Source organism: Schistocerca gregaria, chromosome 4 (assembly GCF_023897955.1).
Source record: "Schistocerca gregaria isolate iqSchGreg1 chromosome 4, iqSchGreg1.2, whole genome shotgun sequence".
NCBI lineage: Eukaryota > Metazoa > Arthropoda > Insecta > Orthoptera > Acrididae > Schistocerca > Schistocerca gregaria.
The window spans coordinates 63,733,291-63,751,635 of record NC_064923.1 but is presented as its reverse complement, the minus strand read 5'-3'; the positions used below and the strand labels follow the sequence as shown (position 1 = coordinate 63,751,635).

Here is an 18,345-nt window from a genome sequence, read left to right as displayed (position 1 = left end):
AAACCAACCCATAATGCTCGAATATGGTTTTAGTAGTGTGCTGTTTTTCACAGTCACACTGATTAAATATACTGATTAAATATATAGGCGGTACATTGCAAAGCAATATGAAATTGGGTGAGCATGTTAGATCTGTGATAGGAGGTGAATTGTAAACTGTTAGTAACAGAAGTTTGGGAAAGTGTGGTTCATCTGTAAAGGAGACCACATATAGGTAACTAGTGTGGCCGATTGTTGAGCACTGTTAAAGTATTTAGGATCCATACGTGCTCGGATTAAATAATGGCATGAGATTCAAAGGAACGCTGCTAGATGTTTTACCGGTAGGTTCGAACATCGCCGAAGTATTATGGAAATGTTTCCGGAGCTCAAATGAGAGTCGCTGGAGATGCGACTTTTTGTTCGAAGAGCACTATTGAGAACATTTAGAGAACCGGCATTTGAGGCTGACTGCAGAGCGATTCTGCTTCCACCAACGTACATTTCGCAGAAGGGCCATGAGGATAAAATTTCAGAGATTAGGGCTCGTATGCAGGCATATAGATAGTTGTTTTTGCTATGTTCTGTTTGTGAGTGGAACAGGAAAGAAAACTGCTAGTGGTGGTACAGGGAACCTCTGTCACGCACCCTTCGGTTACTCAGGAAGTATGTGTGTAGATGTAGATATTAAATATATTTAAGACATGAAGTTCCTTAGCACATACAGTCACTAAAGTCCAGTTGCGTTTCTCAGCTGTTATTCAAAAATGGTTCAAATGGCTCTGAGCGCTATGGGACTTAAAATCTGTGGTCATCAGTCCCTAGAACCTAGAACTACTTAAACCTAACTAACTTAAAGACATCGCACACATCCATGCCCGAAGCAGGATTCGAACCTGCGACCGTAGCGGTCGGACGGTTCCTGACTGTAGCGCCTAGAAATGCTCTGCCACATCGTCCAGCTTAGCGGTTATTGTAATATAATTCTCATAGTAAATGAATGCAATGGACAGTGTCTTGAAAGGAGGATATGAGATGAACGTCAACAAAACCAAAACGAGAATAATGGAGTGTAGTCGAATTAAATCAGACGATGCTGAGGAAATTAGATTAGGAAATGTGATACTTATAGAAGTAAATGAGTTTTGCTATTTGGGGAGCAAAACAAGTGATGAAGGTGGAAGTAGAGAGGATATAAACTGGCTATAGCAAGGAGAGCGTTTCTGAAGAACAACAATTTTGTTAACATCGATTATAGATTTATGTGTCAGGAAGTCTTTCCTGAAAGTGTTTGTATGGGGTGTAGCCATGTACTGAAGTGAAACACGGATGATAAAAACTGCAGACAAGAAGAGATTAGAAGCTTTGGAAATGTGGTGTTAGAGAAGAATGCTGAAGATTAGACGGGTAGATCACGTAACGAATGAGTAGGTACTGAGTAGAACTGGGGAGAAGAGAAAATTGTGGCACAACCTGACTAAAAGAAGGGGGAGGTTGGTAAAAACGTATTGAGGCACCAACAGCTCATCAATTTAGTGTCGGAGGGAAGCCAGGAGGGTAAAAATCGTAGAGGAAGACGAAGAGATGAATACACAAAGCAGCTTCAGAAGGGTGTAGGTTGCAGCAGTTATTCGGAAATGAAAACGCTTGCACAGGATAGAGTACCAAGGAGAGCTGCATTAAACCATTCTCTAGCCTCAAGATCACGACAATAACATTAAATGAAAGGGAACACCCCAAATGGCTTGCACTGCTAACCGATATTTTTGATTGGGCAGTGTAAATAAAATTCAAAGTGGCATAAATGACTTTTTTCCAAAAATTGACCGGTAATTATTTATAATGATTGATGTGATGGCTTTCTGTTGCCACATTAGGATCCAGCAAAGAAGAATGTGACAGTATCATTAAAAAAATTTCTCACATTGCTCTGCGTTACTTAACTCGAGAAATAGCTGCACTTATGTCGCCTCTGGTGGCCTAGTTCACCTGGAGTGTCGTGTACCAGCATCGGAGGTGCACAAAAAGTGTGCGTGCTGGCTGTGGGTTGGCAAGTGTGTGTGTGTGTGTGTGTGTGTGTGTGTGTGTGCGTGTGTGGGCTGTCAGCACGGCACGGCGCGGAGGCCGCAATTCACTGGCGGGACGGGTCCGAGCAAACAGGGGCCGCAGCGGGCGGCCGCCGCATGCTAATTGATTCGGCCACCGGCGCGAGGTAAACATTTGCCTAGATTTATGGCAAACAAGCGCGGCGCCGGCGGCCATGCATCGACTACCGATGGCGCGAAGCGTGTCCGGGCGCCGCGCGGTCAGCCGATTACCAGTCGCCACCTGGAACACCACCACCAGCCAGCGCGTCGGTGTTGCGGGGTGTAAGCGTCCAGCCCCTGTGGACTGTGTGGATTATGCAAACTACTAGACAAACAAATAAAGCATTAACTCTTCTAAATTTTACCATCTTAAGAGGCAGTGCTCTGGAAAACTCGATGTTGTTGTAGTGGTCTTCAGTCCAGAGACTGGTTTGATGCAGCTCCCCATGCTATTCCCAGTCTATATACACTCCTGGAAATGGAAAAAAGAACACATTGACACCGGTGTGTCAGATCCACCATACTTGCTCCGGACACTGCGAGAGGGCTGTACAAGCAATGATCACACGCACGGCACAGCGGACACGCCAGGAACCGCGGTGTTGGCCGTCGAATGGCGCTAGCTGCGCAGCATTTGTGCACCGCCGCCGTCAGTGTCAGCCAGTTTGCCGTGGCATACGGAGCTCCATCGCAGTCTTTAACACTGGTAGCATGCCGCGACAGCGTGGACGCGAACCGTATGTGCAGTTGACGGACTTTGAGCGACGGCGTATACTGGGCATGCGGGAGGCCGGGTGGACGTACCGCCGAATTGCTCAACACGTGGGGCGTGAGGTCTCCACAGTACATCGATGTTGTCGCCAGTGGTCGGCGAAGGTGCACGTGCCCGTCGACCTGGGACCGGACCGCAGCGACGCACGGATGCACGCCAAGACCGTAGGATCCTACGCAGTGCCGTAGGGGACCGCACCGCCACTTCCCAGCAAATTAGGGACACTGTTGCTCCTGGGGTATCGGCGAGGACCATTCGCAACCGTCTCCATGAAGCTGGGCTACGGTCCCGCACACCGTTAGACCGTCTTCCGCTCACGCCCCAACATCGTGCAACCCGCCTCCAGTGGTGTCGCGACAGGCGTGAATGGAGGGACGAATGGAGACGTGTCGTCTTCTGCGATGAGAGTCGCTTCTGCCTTGGTGCCAATGATGGTCGTATGCGTGTTTGGCGCCGTGCAGGTGAGCGCCACAATCAGGACTGCATACGACCGAGGCACACAGGGCCAACACCCGGCATCATGGTGTGGGGAGCGATCTCCTACACTGGCCGTACACCTCTGGTGATCTTCGAGGGGACACTGAATAGTGCACGGTACATCCAAACCGTCATCGAACCCATCGTTCTACCATTCCTAGACCGGCAGGGGAACTTGCTGTTCCAACAGGACAACGCACGTCCGCAGTATCCCGTCCCACCAAACGTGCTCTAGAAGGTGTAAGTCAACTATCCTGGCCAGCAAGATCTCCGGATCTGTCCCCCATTGAGCATGTTTGGGACTGGATGAAGCGTCGTCTCACGCGGTCTGCACGTCCAGCACGAACGCTGGTCCAACTGAGGCGCCAGGTGGAAATGGCATGGTAAGCCGTTCCACAGGACTACATCCAGCATCTCTACGATCGTCTCCATGGGAGAATAGCAGCGTGCATTGCTGTGAAAGGTGGATATACACTGTACTAGTGCCGACATTGTGCATGCTCTGTTGCCTGTGTCTATGTGCCTGTGGTTCTGTCAGTGTGATCATGTGATGTATCTGACCCCAGGAATGTGTCAATAAAGTTTCCCCTTCCTGGGACAATGAATTCACGGTGTTCTTTTTTCAATTTCCAGGAGTGTATTATATCCTCTCTACTTCGACCATCATCAGTTATTTTTCTCCCCAAATAACGAAACTCATTTACTACTTTGAGCGTCTCATTTCCTAAACTAATTCCCGCAGCATCACCCGATTTCATTCGACTACAGTCCATTATCCTCGATTTGCTTGTGTTGATGGTCATCTTATATACTCGTTTGAAGACACTGTCCATTCCATTCAGCTGCTCTTCCAGGTCCTTTGCTGCCTCTGACAGAATTACAATATCATCGGCGAACCTCAAAGTTTATAATTCTCTCCATGGATTTCTTTACTACTCCGAATTTTCTTTTGTTTCCTTTACTGCTTGCTCAATATGCGTCGAGTATGTCGATACTCAATTTCTCATCTTCCTCTTCCTTGTCACACCTTAGGTCTAATCTCACTTTCATTTCACTTCAGTCCGCCAAAGAGCACCCTAATTCTGGACTTTACAGCAACTAAGTCTAGTATATGTCTACAGCAATTGTCTGCACACTATCTGATGGTGTATGGCGGTGTGGACTTCTGGTACCACTAACTGATCGCCCCCCACTGTTGTTCCACTCACTAATGCCGCGTGGGAAATACTGTTCTCACCAAGCCTGTATACTAGCTGTAATTTCTCCAATCATCTGATCTATATAACATGACGAGATGTGTGCTGGAGAAAGTAATATTTTATCTGAATATTCCCGGACGGTACTCTATCAAAATTTCAATGGTAAAGCTCTCTGTGATGCAGGAAACCCTCTTGTAACCTCTGCAAATGGATTTTGTTGAGTATCTAGGTAATGATCTCGCATCGACTAAACGCTCCGATGACGAAGTGTGCCGCTCTTCGTTTCATGTTTCTATCTGTTGTTCCATTCCTGCCCGATACGAATTGTCTATTGATGAGCAATACTCGAGAGTGGTCGAACAAGACCCTTGTCTGACACTTCTTTCTCCGGCCGCGGTGGCCGAGCGGTTCTAGGCGTTTAAGTCTGGAACCGCGCGACTGCTACGGTCGCAGGTTCGAATCCTGCCTCGGGCATAGATGTGTTTGATGTCCTTGGGTTAGTTAGGTTTCAGTAGTTCTAAGTTCTAGGGGACTGATGACCTCAGCTGTTAAGTTCCATAGTGCTCAGAGCAAAATGAACCATTCTTTTGACACTTCCCTCGTGAATGCCTTACATTTCCTGAAGATTCCTCCTGTGAATGTCAGCGTGACATAACCTTTTCTACTATTTGCTTTATATGGTGATTCCACTTAAAGTCGCTCTGGATAGTTGTTTGATCTTTTACGACAGATGGGAACAGAAATTCATCATCGTAGTGTAGCGGTACAACAGTCGATTCTTTTCTCTATGTATGCACAATATCTACCATTTCTCTACGTTCAGTGTCAACTGCAAGAGCCTGTCCTATTCATCAATTCTCTGGAGATCAATCTGAAAATCTTTGCTATATTGTTGCTTTGCTACTTCATTATAGACAACCGGATCATCGGCGAAACAGTCTTAAAGAGCTTCCGACGTTTTCTGCTAGTTCATTTATATACGTTGTAAACAGTAACGTTCCTATCGCAGTTCGTTGGGGTACATCGGAAATTACCTTTACATCTGTCGATTCTGTTCTGTTAAGAGCGACGTGCTGGGTTCTCCTTCACGGAAGTCCTGAACCCTATCGGAAAACCTCGTTCAGTACTTGATATGTTTGTATTTTTTCACTGAACGGCAGTTCGGGGCGGTGCCAAATGCCTCCCTGAACTCAAGGAACACGGTATCAACCTGAGCGCTGTTGTCTACAGGGCTATGGATCTTATGGAGGAAAAGAGCGAGCTGAACTTTGCAAGATGTCTGTTTGCGGAATTCATGTTGGTTTTTATAGAGGAAATTGTCTTTTTTGGAAAAATGTCAAAACTTTTGAGCATAAGACATGTTCCACAGAATTACAAATTATAAACATGTTGCGTATTTCTATACTGATTAGGTGTAATTGTAAAAGTGCCGGAGACACAGGAGGAGCCCTACAGGATTACCTCATGACCAGACCCACGTTATGAAAGTAGTGCATTGTACAGAGTACCCCGGATCAAACAAAGACACATATCTCAGTTTAGTAATGATGAAAAGTAGACTGAAGTTCAAGAGAATAGTCAAGATGAATCAACGGTACTTAATACTGAATAGCACAGTACTTAGTTCAGGTGAATGGGCATCAACGTCTCTAGAAAGGAAAATCCCAGAAAATACCCACACATACATGCAGCGGAAGGTAACTATCAAGAATCCTGTGGAACCGAGGAATGCAGATGGGCAGAAGAAGAAGGTACAAAACTGATCAGTGAAAGACCGGAATACAGCAACGAAAGACACTTACGCATGAAATAAATAAGCAGTGCAGGGAAGCCTCGGTAACATGGCTACAAGAAAAATTTGAAGAAACCGAAGAAAGAGTGGTCCTCCTAAGAACTGAATCAGCCTATAAAAATGTCAAGACATGGGGGATCCAGTTTTATAGCCATGGTTCAACAGGTATTCGCAAAACTTGTGATCAAATTAGACGGAAGGGAAAGATAACGTTCCTTCGGAATTCCTAAAATCATTGGCACGAAGTAGCAGGCCACTATAAAAGATACGGTGTAGGATCTATGACAATGGCGACATACAATTAGATATTCGGAAATACATGCTGATTATAATCAAACTTAATCTTTCAAACAGCTGTAGAAATAACACCACTGGTCATAATTTGGTCCAAATGCAACGGAATATGGTCGGAGAAGGGGGAAAACGTATGGCAAGAAAAATAAATAGCATCAAAACGTAACAATAGATGGCGCTGTAAGCATCATAATTTCATGGTGCTCGACTACAAATGACAAATGATCGTACAACAATGCCTAAGGCGTTCCTTTGACAATAAACAATCTGTACTGCTCAGTGTGTATGGGTATACAGGTGTGATAGTGTTAGTTACGTAAGCCCATCTACTACGGCAAGGTCATAGTACAATGGATGGAAAAATGGTTGTTAACTGTCCTCTGGCCAACAACCGAATGAAAAGCATCCCTCACATCAGTTTTTAATTGTCGTGAGGCACGAAACCGCATAAAAAGCACCAGTCATATCGATTTTAATTGTCATGAGGCCAAAAAGGGCATAAAAGGCATCAATCATAATGGTTTTCAATTTTCCTGAGGCCAAAAACCACATAAAAAGCATAAGTCAAAATCAAATCGGATTATTAATTTCCGTGTGACTGCCGCAAAACATAGTGAATATGCTGTGCACAGATTTCTGCAACAGGTTGAAATCGAGACACAGCATGTTCCACAACTGATCGAAGTGTTTCCGAGATCACATTCAAAAGTTGTTGCGCAATGCGTGCCTTCAATGCAGCTAAGTTTCCAATCTGAACACTGAACACAACATCTTCCAGGTAGCCCAACAGCCTAGATGTCACACGGGTTAATATCAGGCGATCGGGACGTCCAGGCAGTAGGGAAATGGCGGCTGATGATTCTAGCATTTCCGAAATGGCTCCTTAACTGGATTTGCAATGTGCGGAGGTGCGTCTTCTTGCATAGAAATGATCCCATCCACACGTCCACGCTGTTGCAGAGCTGAAATGACTGGCTGCGCTGAAGACTGTCATAGCGCTTACCAGTGACGGTATAAGTAACAGGACCGGAAGCACCTATCTCTTCGAAAAAATATGGCACCACTCAGTGACCTTTTCAGGATGAAGTGGTACTGCTTGATTTGAGTGTGGATTTTCCGTTGCCCATATTCGACAATTCTGTGTATTGACATACCCTGTCAGATGGAAGTGGGCTTCGTCTCTCCACAAAATCTTCTATGGCCAATCTTTGTCCACTTCCACGCGAGCAAGAAATTTAGAATGGACAGCAGAGAAGGATGCTTCTTAGTATTTTACGCACCGTGTTCACGGGTATGTCTACTATTGGGGCAATTCTCCATGCACTGCACTTTTGAACTCGGCTCCTCCCGCATTGCTGTGGTCACTGCTCCCACTGACGTCGAATCAAATTGTTTCCTCCCTATACCAGATTGCACGCCAAAGAACACCTCTTTTCAAATATCCGAACTATTTTCTTCAGACAAACGGCACTTGTCGGAAATTCTGCAGAGCAACGTATGAACAGTCATCATTCTTGTAATACAGCTTTACAAGCAGAGAGCGATTCTGCATTGAGACAGTCACAACGAGCGTCGCAAAGCCTTGTACCCGGCTTGTTTATACCAACTTCAGTGGGTCGCGTGCATGTCAGGTGTTTTCATTTACATGTTCTGACACAGAAAACACCATCTATTGATAAATTTTTGCACTGTTTTGTTTTTCCATACGTTTTCCAACATCTCCGATAATAATCGGTTGAAATTTGACGTAACTCTGAACAGTGGTGTTATTTCTACAGCTCTTTGAAAATTTTACTTTAATTATAATCATCCTGTACATTACCTGCTCACTCCCAAAGATAAGAAGGACAGATAAGTACGAGACCTCCTGTACAATCAGTTTAACAGTTGATGCGTCCTAGTCGTTGACAAGAATAACACGCAGAAGATTGGAAACGAGAACTGATGATTTATTCTATGACGATCAGTTAGCTTTCGATAAGGTGCAGGAACGTAAGAGATAGTTTTGTCGTTGACAATGAAAGCAATATTTCAGAAAAATCAAAACACTTCCGTAGGATTTGTCGCTCTAAAGAAAGGGTTCGACACTGTTGGTTGGTGCAAGGTGCTCAAATTTTTCAGAATCAGGCGGTTAACAAACAACATTTACTAGTACAAGGACCCAGACCTATCAATACGGGTGGAAGACCGAGAACGCAATACGCAGATTAAAAAGGGTGTAACACAGGGACGCAGTATTACGTCAGTAATTTGGAAAACTAACACAAAAGGGAAACATAGCTTCAGGAGTGGCATTAAGAAATCAAGACGAAAGGTTACAATAACAACATTTCGTGATGACATTTCAGTGCTCAGTGCAAGTGAAGGGAAAATACTGGGTTTATTGAACGAAAGAACAGTTTGACGAGTACGGAATACGTATTGAGGATAAACCTAAGGACGACGTCCGTAATGAGGAATTACAGATACGAGATTGGCGACAAACTTATCAAAACTGAGGACCACAAAATGAACGAGGTTAAGGAATTCTGCTACCTTGAATGACGGGTGAAGCAAAGAGGATCAAAACCGCATAGTGACCCAGGCAAGGAAAGAATTCCTCGCCAGAAGAAAACTGCTAGTATCCTATTACGCCTTTAACCAGAGGACGAAATTTCTGACAAATGACGTGTGAAGCAAAGAGGACTAAAACCGCATAGTTACACAGTCAAGGAAAGAATTCATCGCGAGCAGAAGACAGCTAGCATCAAATTTCGCCTGATTAGAGAAAGAAATTTCTGATAACACAGCATTGTATAGTATTTAGTGATGAAAATTTGCGAAAGAATAGACTCGAAGCGTCTGAAAGGGGATGCTACAGAGTACAGATAGACGTCGAAAATTGTGTGGGCTGAGAAAAAAATAAATCATCTGGAAATCATTGATTAGAAACAGTGCGTTCGTTTAGGCACCAAGGAATAACTTCCATGGTACTCGAGGGAAATGTTGAGGGTAAAAACTGTAGGGGAAGACTTATGCGGGAATACGTCCAAAAATGACTGAGGACATTGTGCTGCTCTGAGATGGAGAGATTAGCGCAAGAGAGAAATTCATTGCAGGCTGCACCAAACCAGTCAGAGGACTGACGACGATCACGTCAAAGGTACGCTGTAAGTATATAACTCGACGATATGAAAAGGATGCACATTTAATTGCGACTTGCTTAAATTAATCAATAGGCAGCTCTTTATCTGATATTGTGAACAATGATTTTTGGGAAAGAGGCAAGCGCTTTGTGCACTGAGATCGGTAATGGAAACAATAAAGAAAATGGTTAAGTCTGTGAAATTAAGGTTTAATGGATTCCAGAGCAAGGGAAGCATCATAGTGACTCACGCCATGGTTTACTTTGATCGGGCTGGGATTCCGACAGTGCATAGTAAATGAGTGACAGAATGTCAGTAGTGGACAACGTAGTCGTCACGCAGCAGAGAGCACCTCACACCTACACGTTGACTCTGCGTGCCACAGTACATCGAGTGGCCGAGTGTGTTTCACACCAGTGTTAAAAATTTTATCTCCTGTTCAATTCGAGTAATGAGCAAGGAAAGACAGAAGTCCACTTGCCTCTGTAAACCAAGAATTAGAGACGAAAAACCCAACAACCGTTTTTGCATTAGGGACGGTAAGAACATTGCTGATGAAATGGAAGATTACTGTTTGAGACGAGATCTAGAACACAGTTTTAATCTGCCAGATAGTTGCAGTACAGTCTTCTTGGGTTTGATGTTCACTAAGGATAAAATCATCATTTTCACAAACAGCTTAACAGTCACCGCTTGAGAGGATCCTTTTCTAGTCCTGTTCTTCGTGCTTGGTGGTGGTGCTGAAGGTGAGAGAGTGTGAGAGTTTCCCAAAACCATGCGGAAACGACCTAAGCAATTTTTTTTTTTTTTTTTTTTTTTTTTTTTTTTTTTTTTTTTTTTTGCCTCACGTAGGAAGTGGCTGGCGCATGTGGTTCGATGGACAGAAAGAGTGATGCTGTTAAGGCAGAAGCAAATGGAGACATTCGAAGGCAGCACAAACATTTCCATTACAAAACTGCGTATTTGCTGTACCGTAGCTGCTTTCCTGACAACCCAGCGTTGCAGAGAAACACTTGAAGCTAAATGCTTGGGGGACGCAGTCTGTGACGTAAAATGCCACAACGAGAAACAACTGAAGACTAGGTGGGAGTTCCTGGGTCACACACAAGCCGCCACAAGATAGGAAATTTCCACCCTGACCAAAGATTGGGAGGCATGGTTATGCTACATTGACTCTTAATTGTGTATGATTGCAAATTTAGCACATCAGTGACAAAGCCGATACAAGAGAACATACGGCACTATGGGGGACAGAAAGAGGGGGACGAATAACGTAGTTTCAAGACTTTCTGTCAGGTAGTGAATAGTCAGGATTATGGACAATGGAGGGACAAAAAAATCGTTGAAATGGCTCTGAGAACTATGGGACTTAACATCTATGGTCATCAGTCCCCTAGAACTACTTAAACCTAACTAACCTAAGGGCATCACACAACATCCAGTCATCACGAGGCAGAGAAAATCCCTGACCCCGCCGGGAATCGAACCCAGGAACACGTGCGTGGGAAGCGAGAACGCTACCTCACGACCACGAGCTGCGGACAGTGGAGGGACAGTGTGCAGTTAGTATGCTTGAAATGCCGACTAAGAGGAATCAGAAGAGGTAATGAGATTAGGTTCTAGAGGTACATCGATATATCCCTAGATCAGTCTTCGATCTTTTGTCCTCTTCACCTGTGTATATCATCACATATGACATATTTATTTTGGGTTCGCACTGAATGGATGAATTCTGGTGGTCTGGCACTTGGATCTTTATGTACTCGACTGTTTTTTCTTGTATGACTTCAGCTTCGAGATATGATGCTAGCATCACTCAAGTGAGGTAACTGCTGTCTACCAGCTGCCATATTACCGCCACTCAAACATCGTAGCGTGATCGACACATGCCAACTTCGCAGGTAACGCACATGCTTTCAGTCGAAACCCGATTGTGTCGAGTGGTGAGATAGCCCAGTCTCCAACCTACTTGCCGAGTACTGAGTCAAATAATGCAGAGTGAAATTGTGCCTGCGATTTACGTTTTCACCTATTACATTATAATAAATTGGAATGTTTCGAGGTATTAATCCTCCAATTAATTGTTTCACTACATTAATTTCACCAAACATGGCACCATTTGCATACTAATATCCGTAATTTGCATATCAATTTATCAGTATACCACATTACGGAACACAGGTAGTATGGACTTTATTTCTCATTTGTATTTCATCAATGTCATCCTGAATTCACTGCAGGGTCTTCTGTTGTCCATTAGGCTGTCATATCTGTATTTTCATACCTCTCAGATTCAATAAAGTACTTTCTTGACCCATTTACCTACCATCAATTCGCCACGCTACATGCCGCCTCCCAAGGCATTATTTCGTTACAATCACCGGTACTACCTGTACACCACTCTGTTGCGCCAGTAATTTATTTTATTTTCTTTCTCTCTCTGTGCGTTCCAAACAATGCAGTCCTCACTCCTTTGATATATGGGCACCTCTCACTTCATGAATAGTCACAGTATTAAAATTTAAGTCTCACTCTCGTAAGCCAAAATTAGCATCATACACGTTTGTTAATACCGGATATATTGTTTTGTAATCTGTATTCCCCCCCCATGAACCATGGACCTTGCCGTTGGTGGGGAGGCTTGCGTGCCTCAGCGATACAGATGGCCGTACCGTAGGTGCAACCACAACGGAGGGGTATCTGTTGAGAGGCCAGACAAACATGTGGTTCCTGAAGAGGGGCAGCAGCCTTTTCAGTAGTTGCAGGGGCAACAGTCTGGTTGATTGACTGATCTGGCCTTGCAACATTAACCAAAACGGCCTTGCTGTGCTGGTACTGCGAACGGCTGAAAGCAACGGGAAACTACAGCCGTAATTTTTCCCGAGGACATGCAGCTTTACTGTATGATTAAATGATGATGGCATCCTCTTGGGTAAAATATTCCGGAGGTAAAATAGTCCCCCATTCGGATCTCCGGGCGGGGACTACTCAGGAGGATGTCGTTATCAGGAGAAAGAAAACTGGCGTTCTACGGATCGGAGCGTGGAATGTCAGATCCCTTAATCGGGCAGGTAGGTTAGAAAATTTAAAAAGGGAAATGGATAGGTTAAAGTTAGATATAGTGGGAATTAGTGAAGTTCGGTGGCAGGAGGAACAAGACTTCTGGTCATGTGACTACAGGGTTATAAACACAAAATCAAATAGGGGTAATGCAGGAGTAGGTTTAATAATGAATAGGAAAATAGGAATGCGGGTAAGCTACTACAAACAGCATAGTGAACGCATTATTGTGGCCAAGATAGATACGAAGCCCACACCTACTACAGTAGTACAAGTTTATATGCCAACTAGTTCTGCAGATGATGAAGAAATTGAAGAAATGTACGATGAAATAAAAGAAATTATTCAGATAGTGAAGGGAGACGAAAATTTAATAGTAATGGGTGACTGGAATTCGAGTGTAGGAAAAGGGAGAGAAGGAAACATAGTAGGTGAATATGGATTGGGGCTAAGAAATGAAAGAGGAAGCCGCCTAGTAGAGTTTTGCACAGAGCACAACCTAATCATAGCTAACACTTGGTTTAAGAATCATGAAAGAAGGTTGTATACGTGGAAGAACCCTGGAGATACTAAAAGGTATCAGATAGATTATATAATGGTAAGACAGAGATTTAGGAACCAGGTTTTAAGTTGTAAGACATTTCCAGGGGCAGATGTGGACTCTGACCACAATCTATTGGTTATGACCTGTAGATTAAAACTGAAGAAACTGCAAAAATCTGAGAAATTAAGGAGATGGGACCTGGATAAACTGAAAGAACCAGAGGTTGTACAGGGTTTCAGAGAGAGCATAAGGGAACAATTGACAGGAATAGGGGAAAGAAATACAGTAGAAGAAGAATGGGTAGCTCTGAGGGATGTAGTAGTGAAGGCAGCAGAGGATAAAGTAGGTACAAAGACGAGGGCTGCTAGAAAACCTTGGGTAACAGAAGAAATATTGAATTTAATTGATGAAAGGAGAAAATATAAAAATGCAGTAAATGAAGCAGGCAAAAAGGAATAAAAACGTCTCAAAAATGAGATCGACAGGAAGTGCAAAATGGCTAAACAGAGATGGCTAGAGGACAAATGTAAGGATGTAGAAGCTTATCTCACTAGGGGTAAGATAGATAGTGCCTACAGGAAAATTAAAGAGACCTTTGGAGAGAAGAGAACCACGTGTATGAATATCAAGAGCTCAGATGGCAGCCCAGTTCTAAGCAAAGAAGGGAAGGCAGAAAGGTGGAAGGAGTATATAGAAGGTTTATACAAGGGCGATGTACTTGAGGACAATATTATGGAAATAGAAGAGGATGTAGATGAAGACGAAATGGGAGATACGATACTGCGTGAAGAGTTTGACAGAGCACTGAAAGACCTGAGTCGAAACAAGGCCCCCGGAGTAGACAACATTCCATTAGAACTACTGACGGCCTTGGGAGAGCCAGTCATGACAAAACTCTACCAGCTGGTGAGCAAGATGTATGAGACAGGCGAAATGCCCTCAGACTTCAAGAAGAATATAATAATTCCAATCCCAAAGAAAGCAGGTGCTGACAGATGTGAAAATTACCGAACTATCAGTTTAATAAGCCACGGCTGCAAAATACTAACGCGAATTCTGTACAGACGAATGGAAAAACTGGTAGATGCGGACCTCGGGGAGGATCAGTTTGGATTCCGTCGAAATGTTGGAACACGTGAGGCAATACTGACCTTACGACTTATCTTAGAAGAAAGATTAAGAAAAGGCAAACCTACGTTTCTAGCATTTGTAGACTTAGAGAAAGCTTTTGACAATGTTGACTGGAATACTCTTTTTCAAATTCTAAAGGTGGCAGGGGTAAAATACAGGGAGCGAAAGGCTATTTATAATTTGTACAGAAACCAGATGGCAGTAATAAGAGTCGAGGGGCATGAAAGGGAAGCAGTGGTTGGGAAAGGAGTGAGACAGGGTTGTAGCCTCTCCCCGATGTTATTCAATCTGTATATTGAGCAAGCAGTAAAGGAAACAAAAGAAAAATTTGGAGTAGGTATTAAAATTCATGGAGACGAAGTAAAAACTTTGAGGTTCGCCGATGACATTGTAATTCTGTCAGAGACGGCAAAGGACTTGGAAGAGCAGTTGAACGGAATGGACAGTGTCTTGAAAGGAGGATATAAGATGAACATTAACAAAAGCAAAACGAGGATAATGGAATGTAGTCAAATTAAATCGGGTGATGCTGAGGGAATTAGATTAGGAAATGAGACACTTAAAGTAGTAAAGGAGTTTTGCTATTTAGGAAGTAAAATAACTGATGATGGTCGAAGTAGAGAGGATATAAAATGTAGACTGGCAATGGCAAGGAAAGCGTTTCTGAAGAAGAGAAATTTGTTAACATCGAATATAGATTTATGTATCAGGAAGTCGTTTCTGAAAGTATTTGTTTGGAGTGTAGCCATGTATGGAAGTGAAACATGGACGATTACTAGTTTGGATAAGAAGAGAATAGAAGCTTTCGAAATGTGGTGCTACAGAAGAATGCTGAAGATTAAATGGTTAGATCACATAACTAATGAGGAAGTATTGAATAGGATTGGGGAGAAGAGAAGTTTGTGGCACAACTTGACTAGAAGAAGGGATCGGTTGGTAGGACATGTTTTGAGGCATCAAGGGATCACAAATTTAGCATTGGAGGGCAGCGTGGAGGGTAAAAATCGTAGAGGGAGACCGAGAGATGAGTACACTAAGCAGATTCAGAAGGATGTAGGTTGCAGTAGGTACTGGGAGATGAAGCAGCTTGCACAGGATAGAGTAGCATGGAGAGCTGCATCAAACCAGTCTCAGGACTGAAGACAACAACAAACAACAATCTGTATTCACTTTTAATAACTACAACGGGTTATTACTTACTTTTCTCCATTCCGTTATTTTCTTCAACTGCATTAAGTAGAAAAATTCTGTAATTTGTAGTACGGTTTCATTGTCATCAATTAATGAAACTGAAACTTGCGTTCTCGTACAGGTACAATACATGGAGTATTCCACTTTCGCAATGAATCATTTTAAAATAACGAAGTAGAAGAAGACACATGTGATTATTAAACGAGTTAGTAAAATTTGTAACGCTATCTAGGGTAAATTTTCCTGCATTGCGGTGAGCAGCCATAGCTAGCATAAGCAACTGCATGTTGGCACTGTCGCTGCTTATCACTAATGTTGATGAACATTCATTGAAAGTATTTGTTTCTCAGTGTACATGTGTGCGAGTATTAATGTAGAATAATCATGATACCACTAATGTTAAGAGGGGATGAGTCAAGTTTCGTAATACTTTTAGATTCTGTTTGTTGGGGCAGCCACTGAAGCACTCAAAAGAAATATGGACAGCGTTGCATCAGTCTGCTGCAAAGTCACAAGCGTTTACATGTAAAGTAAGTATGTTGGGCACCTTGCACATAAAAGTTTTAGTTGAGGTATCACATACGTTGTGTTTTAATTTTTAGTGGAGAGACCATATACATGCGTGGATTCAACTCAGTAACATTTACTGTGATTTCTTTAAATGACCTAGATGGGAGTTTCTACCAAGTCAATCATTAAAAGCTAAGGATTCTTGAGGCTCGACGTGGAAATGTGTCACTGCTCCGCAGAAAAATGTGATTTTGTCACACTAGTTGTGAGGAGGGCTGTTCAAATAAAATTTCGTGAGATGGCTCTAGAAAACTTTTTTTCTGTTACGAGACAGTGCATATGTCAATGCTGCCAATTGTCGCATGTGAGTAGTGGGTGTGCTCCGTGAAGAAGACGACGTCCATATATTCATTTTACTACCTGTGGCTTTCATGGCATGGTATTAGGCTTGTAGTAGGAAGAACAGTAGCTGGTTAACGGTTACTTGTACAATAAGTGCTACAATCTAACTAAATAGCTATAACGCAAATAATGTGTTGAAAATAATTTACTTTCGTAATCTAAATAATTTAAAAACATTTTCAGAAGCTCGTTTCCAAAGCTTACAGATATTTGTGGAAAATTATGTAGAATAGCGCTAGGTCATATGAGAAAGTTCGTCATTACTACCAGATTTGTTGTTTTGTAATCGTCATCATGCAGAAGATGTTTTTCACGTATTTCACCTTTGGTCATTCATACCATATACATTAGCTTTTGCGTATCAAAATCTTTATTTTGCTATAATCCATGAAAACTTGCCCTAATCAGCTTCGATAAATCAATACCTGCTATTCAGTCACTTCTGTGCTTGATCACAGGGACAAACATTAGTCTTTGTTGACTCGTTTCTTTCACGTTCTGTGAAAGTATTTCATCATTACTCTTAGTCAGATCTTGTTCGGACTCTGAATGGTAAAGGCGGAGAGGCACTTTGTTCTGTACTCTAGTGCTAAAGAGGAAGCAGCTTTTGTCTGGTTGATGTCCACGCTGTTGAAATACATTGCAATACATAATGAATCGGGTTAGACGAACTTATTTAGTGTGAAGATTAGTTTTCCAATGTTCGCTTGCACTGCTCCACGTGTTGGTATCGAAACGCATGTTTCTGTACTATGCAAGCGGTGCTAATAGGTTGCTATCCAGAACTGATCTTGGAAGCTCGTTATTGCACAGCAGATTTGCCTACTTCAGTCCGTGCTATTAGAAATTCAAAGACATTTAACTCTCCTGTAGTGTAACGATTATGATCACAAGCAATTAGAATTACATATTTCAGAAAATATTGCTTGATTTGTAAAGTAGTATCTCACAATTATAGGATGAAACATTCGTACGATAATGAAAGTTCTTCTTTTGAGCTTATGTTGCCTGTTACCCTCAGGGCTTATGAATTCATGTGCCATCAGCGTATCGCTATTTGCAATTAATCTATTTAAAAGTGTGACACTGATGACCCGCTACCTTGTCATCCTAAGCAAGTTAACTACGTGATTTGCAGGCCCTCTCATGAATAGCCACTCGAGTACAGTGCTGGCTCTGAGAATTGTAAGTAATTTCTATGCCTGATGAGTGGGTTTCAGGTGATGATAACAGGTTTGCCGTCGTGTGCCGCTGCTACGACACATCGTGTTGTGTCGCCTCACTTGTTTAGTACAATATTATGTAAGAAGGGTGTCAATACTTTTAAATGATTGCTCTGATAATTAGCTGTTTTCCACTTTTTGAATATATGTCCACACAAAAGGGAAAACAGCCCCACAACAAAGCTGGACGCTGTATGCAGAATACTGATACGTGTTGAAAGTAATCTGCTGCATTTAAAACGGAGCACATATTCGTTGTAACTGAAATATTTAGACATAGAGGCTCCGATTTCTTTCCGTAGCACTGAACGTATGAAAGTGTGTGCCGTGTGACTACATTCTATTGATTTCACGAATTAGAATGCGTTACCACGTTTGCTCTCCTAGACATTAAAATTACATATTTTGCTTATCTGAAACATATCAAGGCTGCAATATTACTACTTACGGGAGTAGTCTATGATTTTCAGTACGCACACATACACCTTGCAGTGTTACTCGCTTACAACCTTCAGAGGTAAATGGAGCATCACAGCTCCAACTAAAATAATTTTTACTG

At 42.8% G+C, this 18,345-nt stretch overlaps 1 protein-coding gene across 1 annotated transcript in view; it reads left to right on the top strand.

The window, feature by feature from the left end:
• LOC126267104 (zwei Ig domain protein zig-8-like) overlaps window positions 1–18,345 on the top strand; it is a 437,751-nt gene that overhangs the window by 269,835 nt on the left and 149,571 nt on the right. The gene's annotated exons all lie outside the window — the stretch shown is intronic.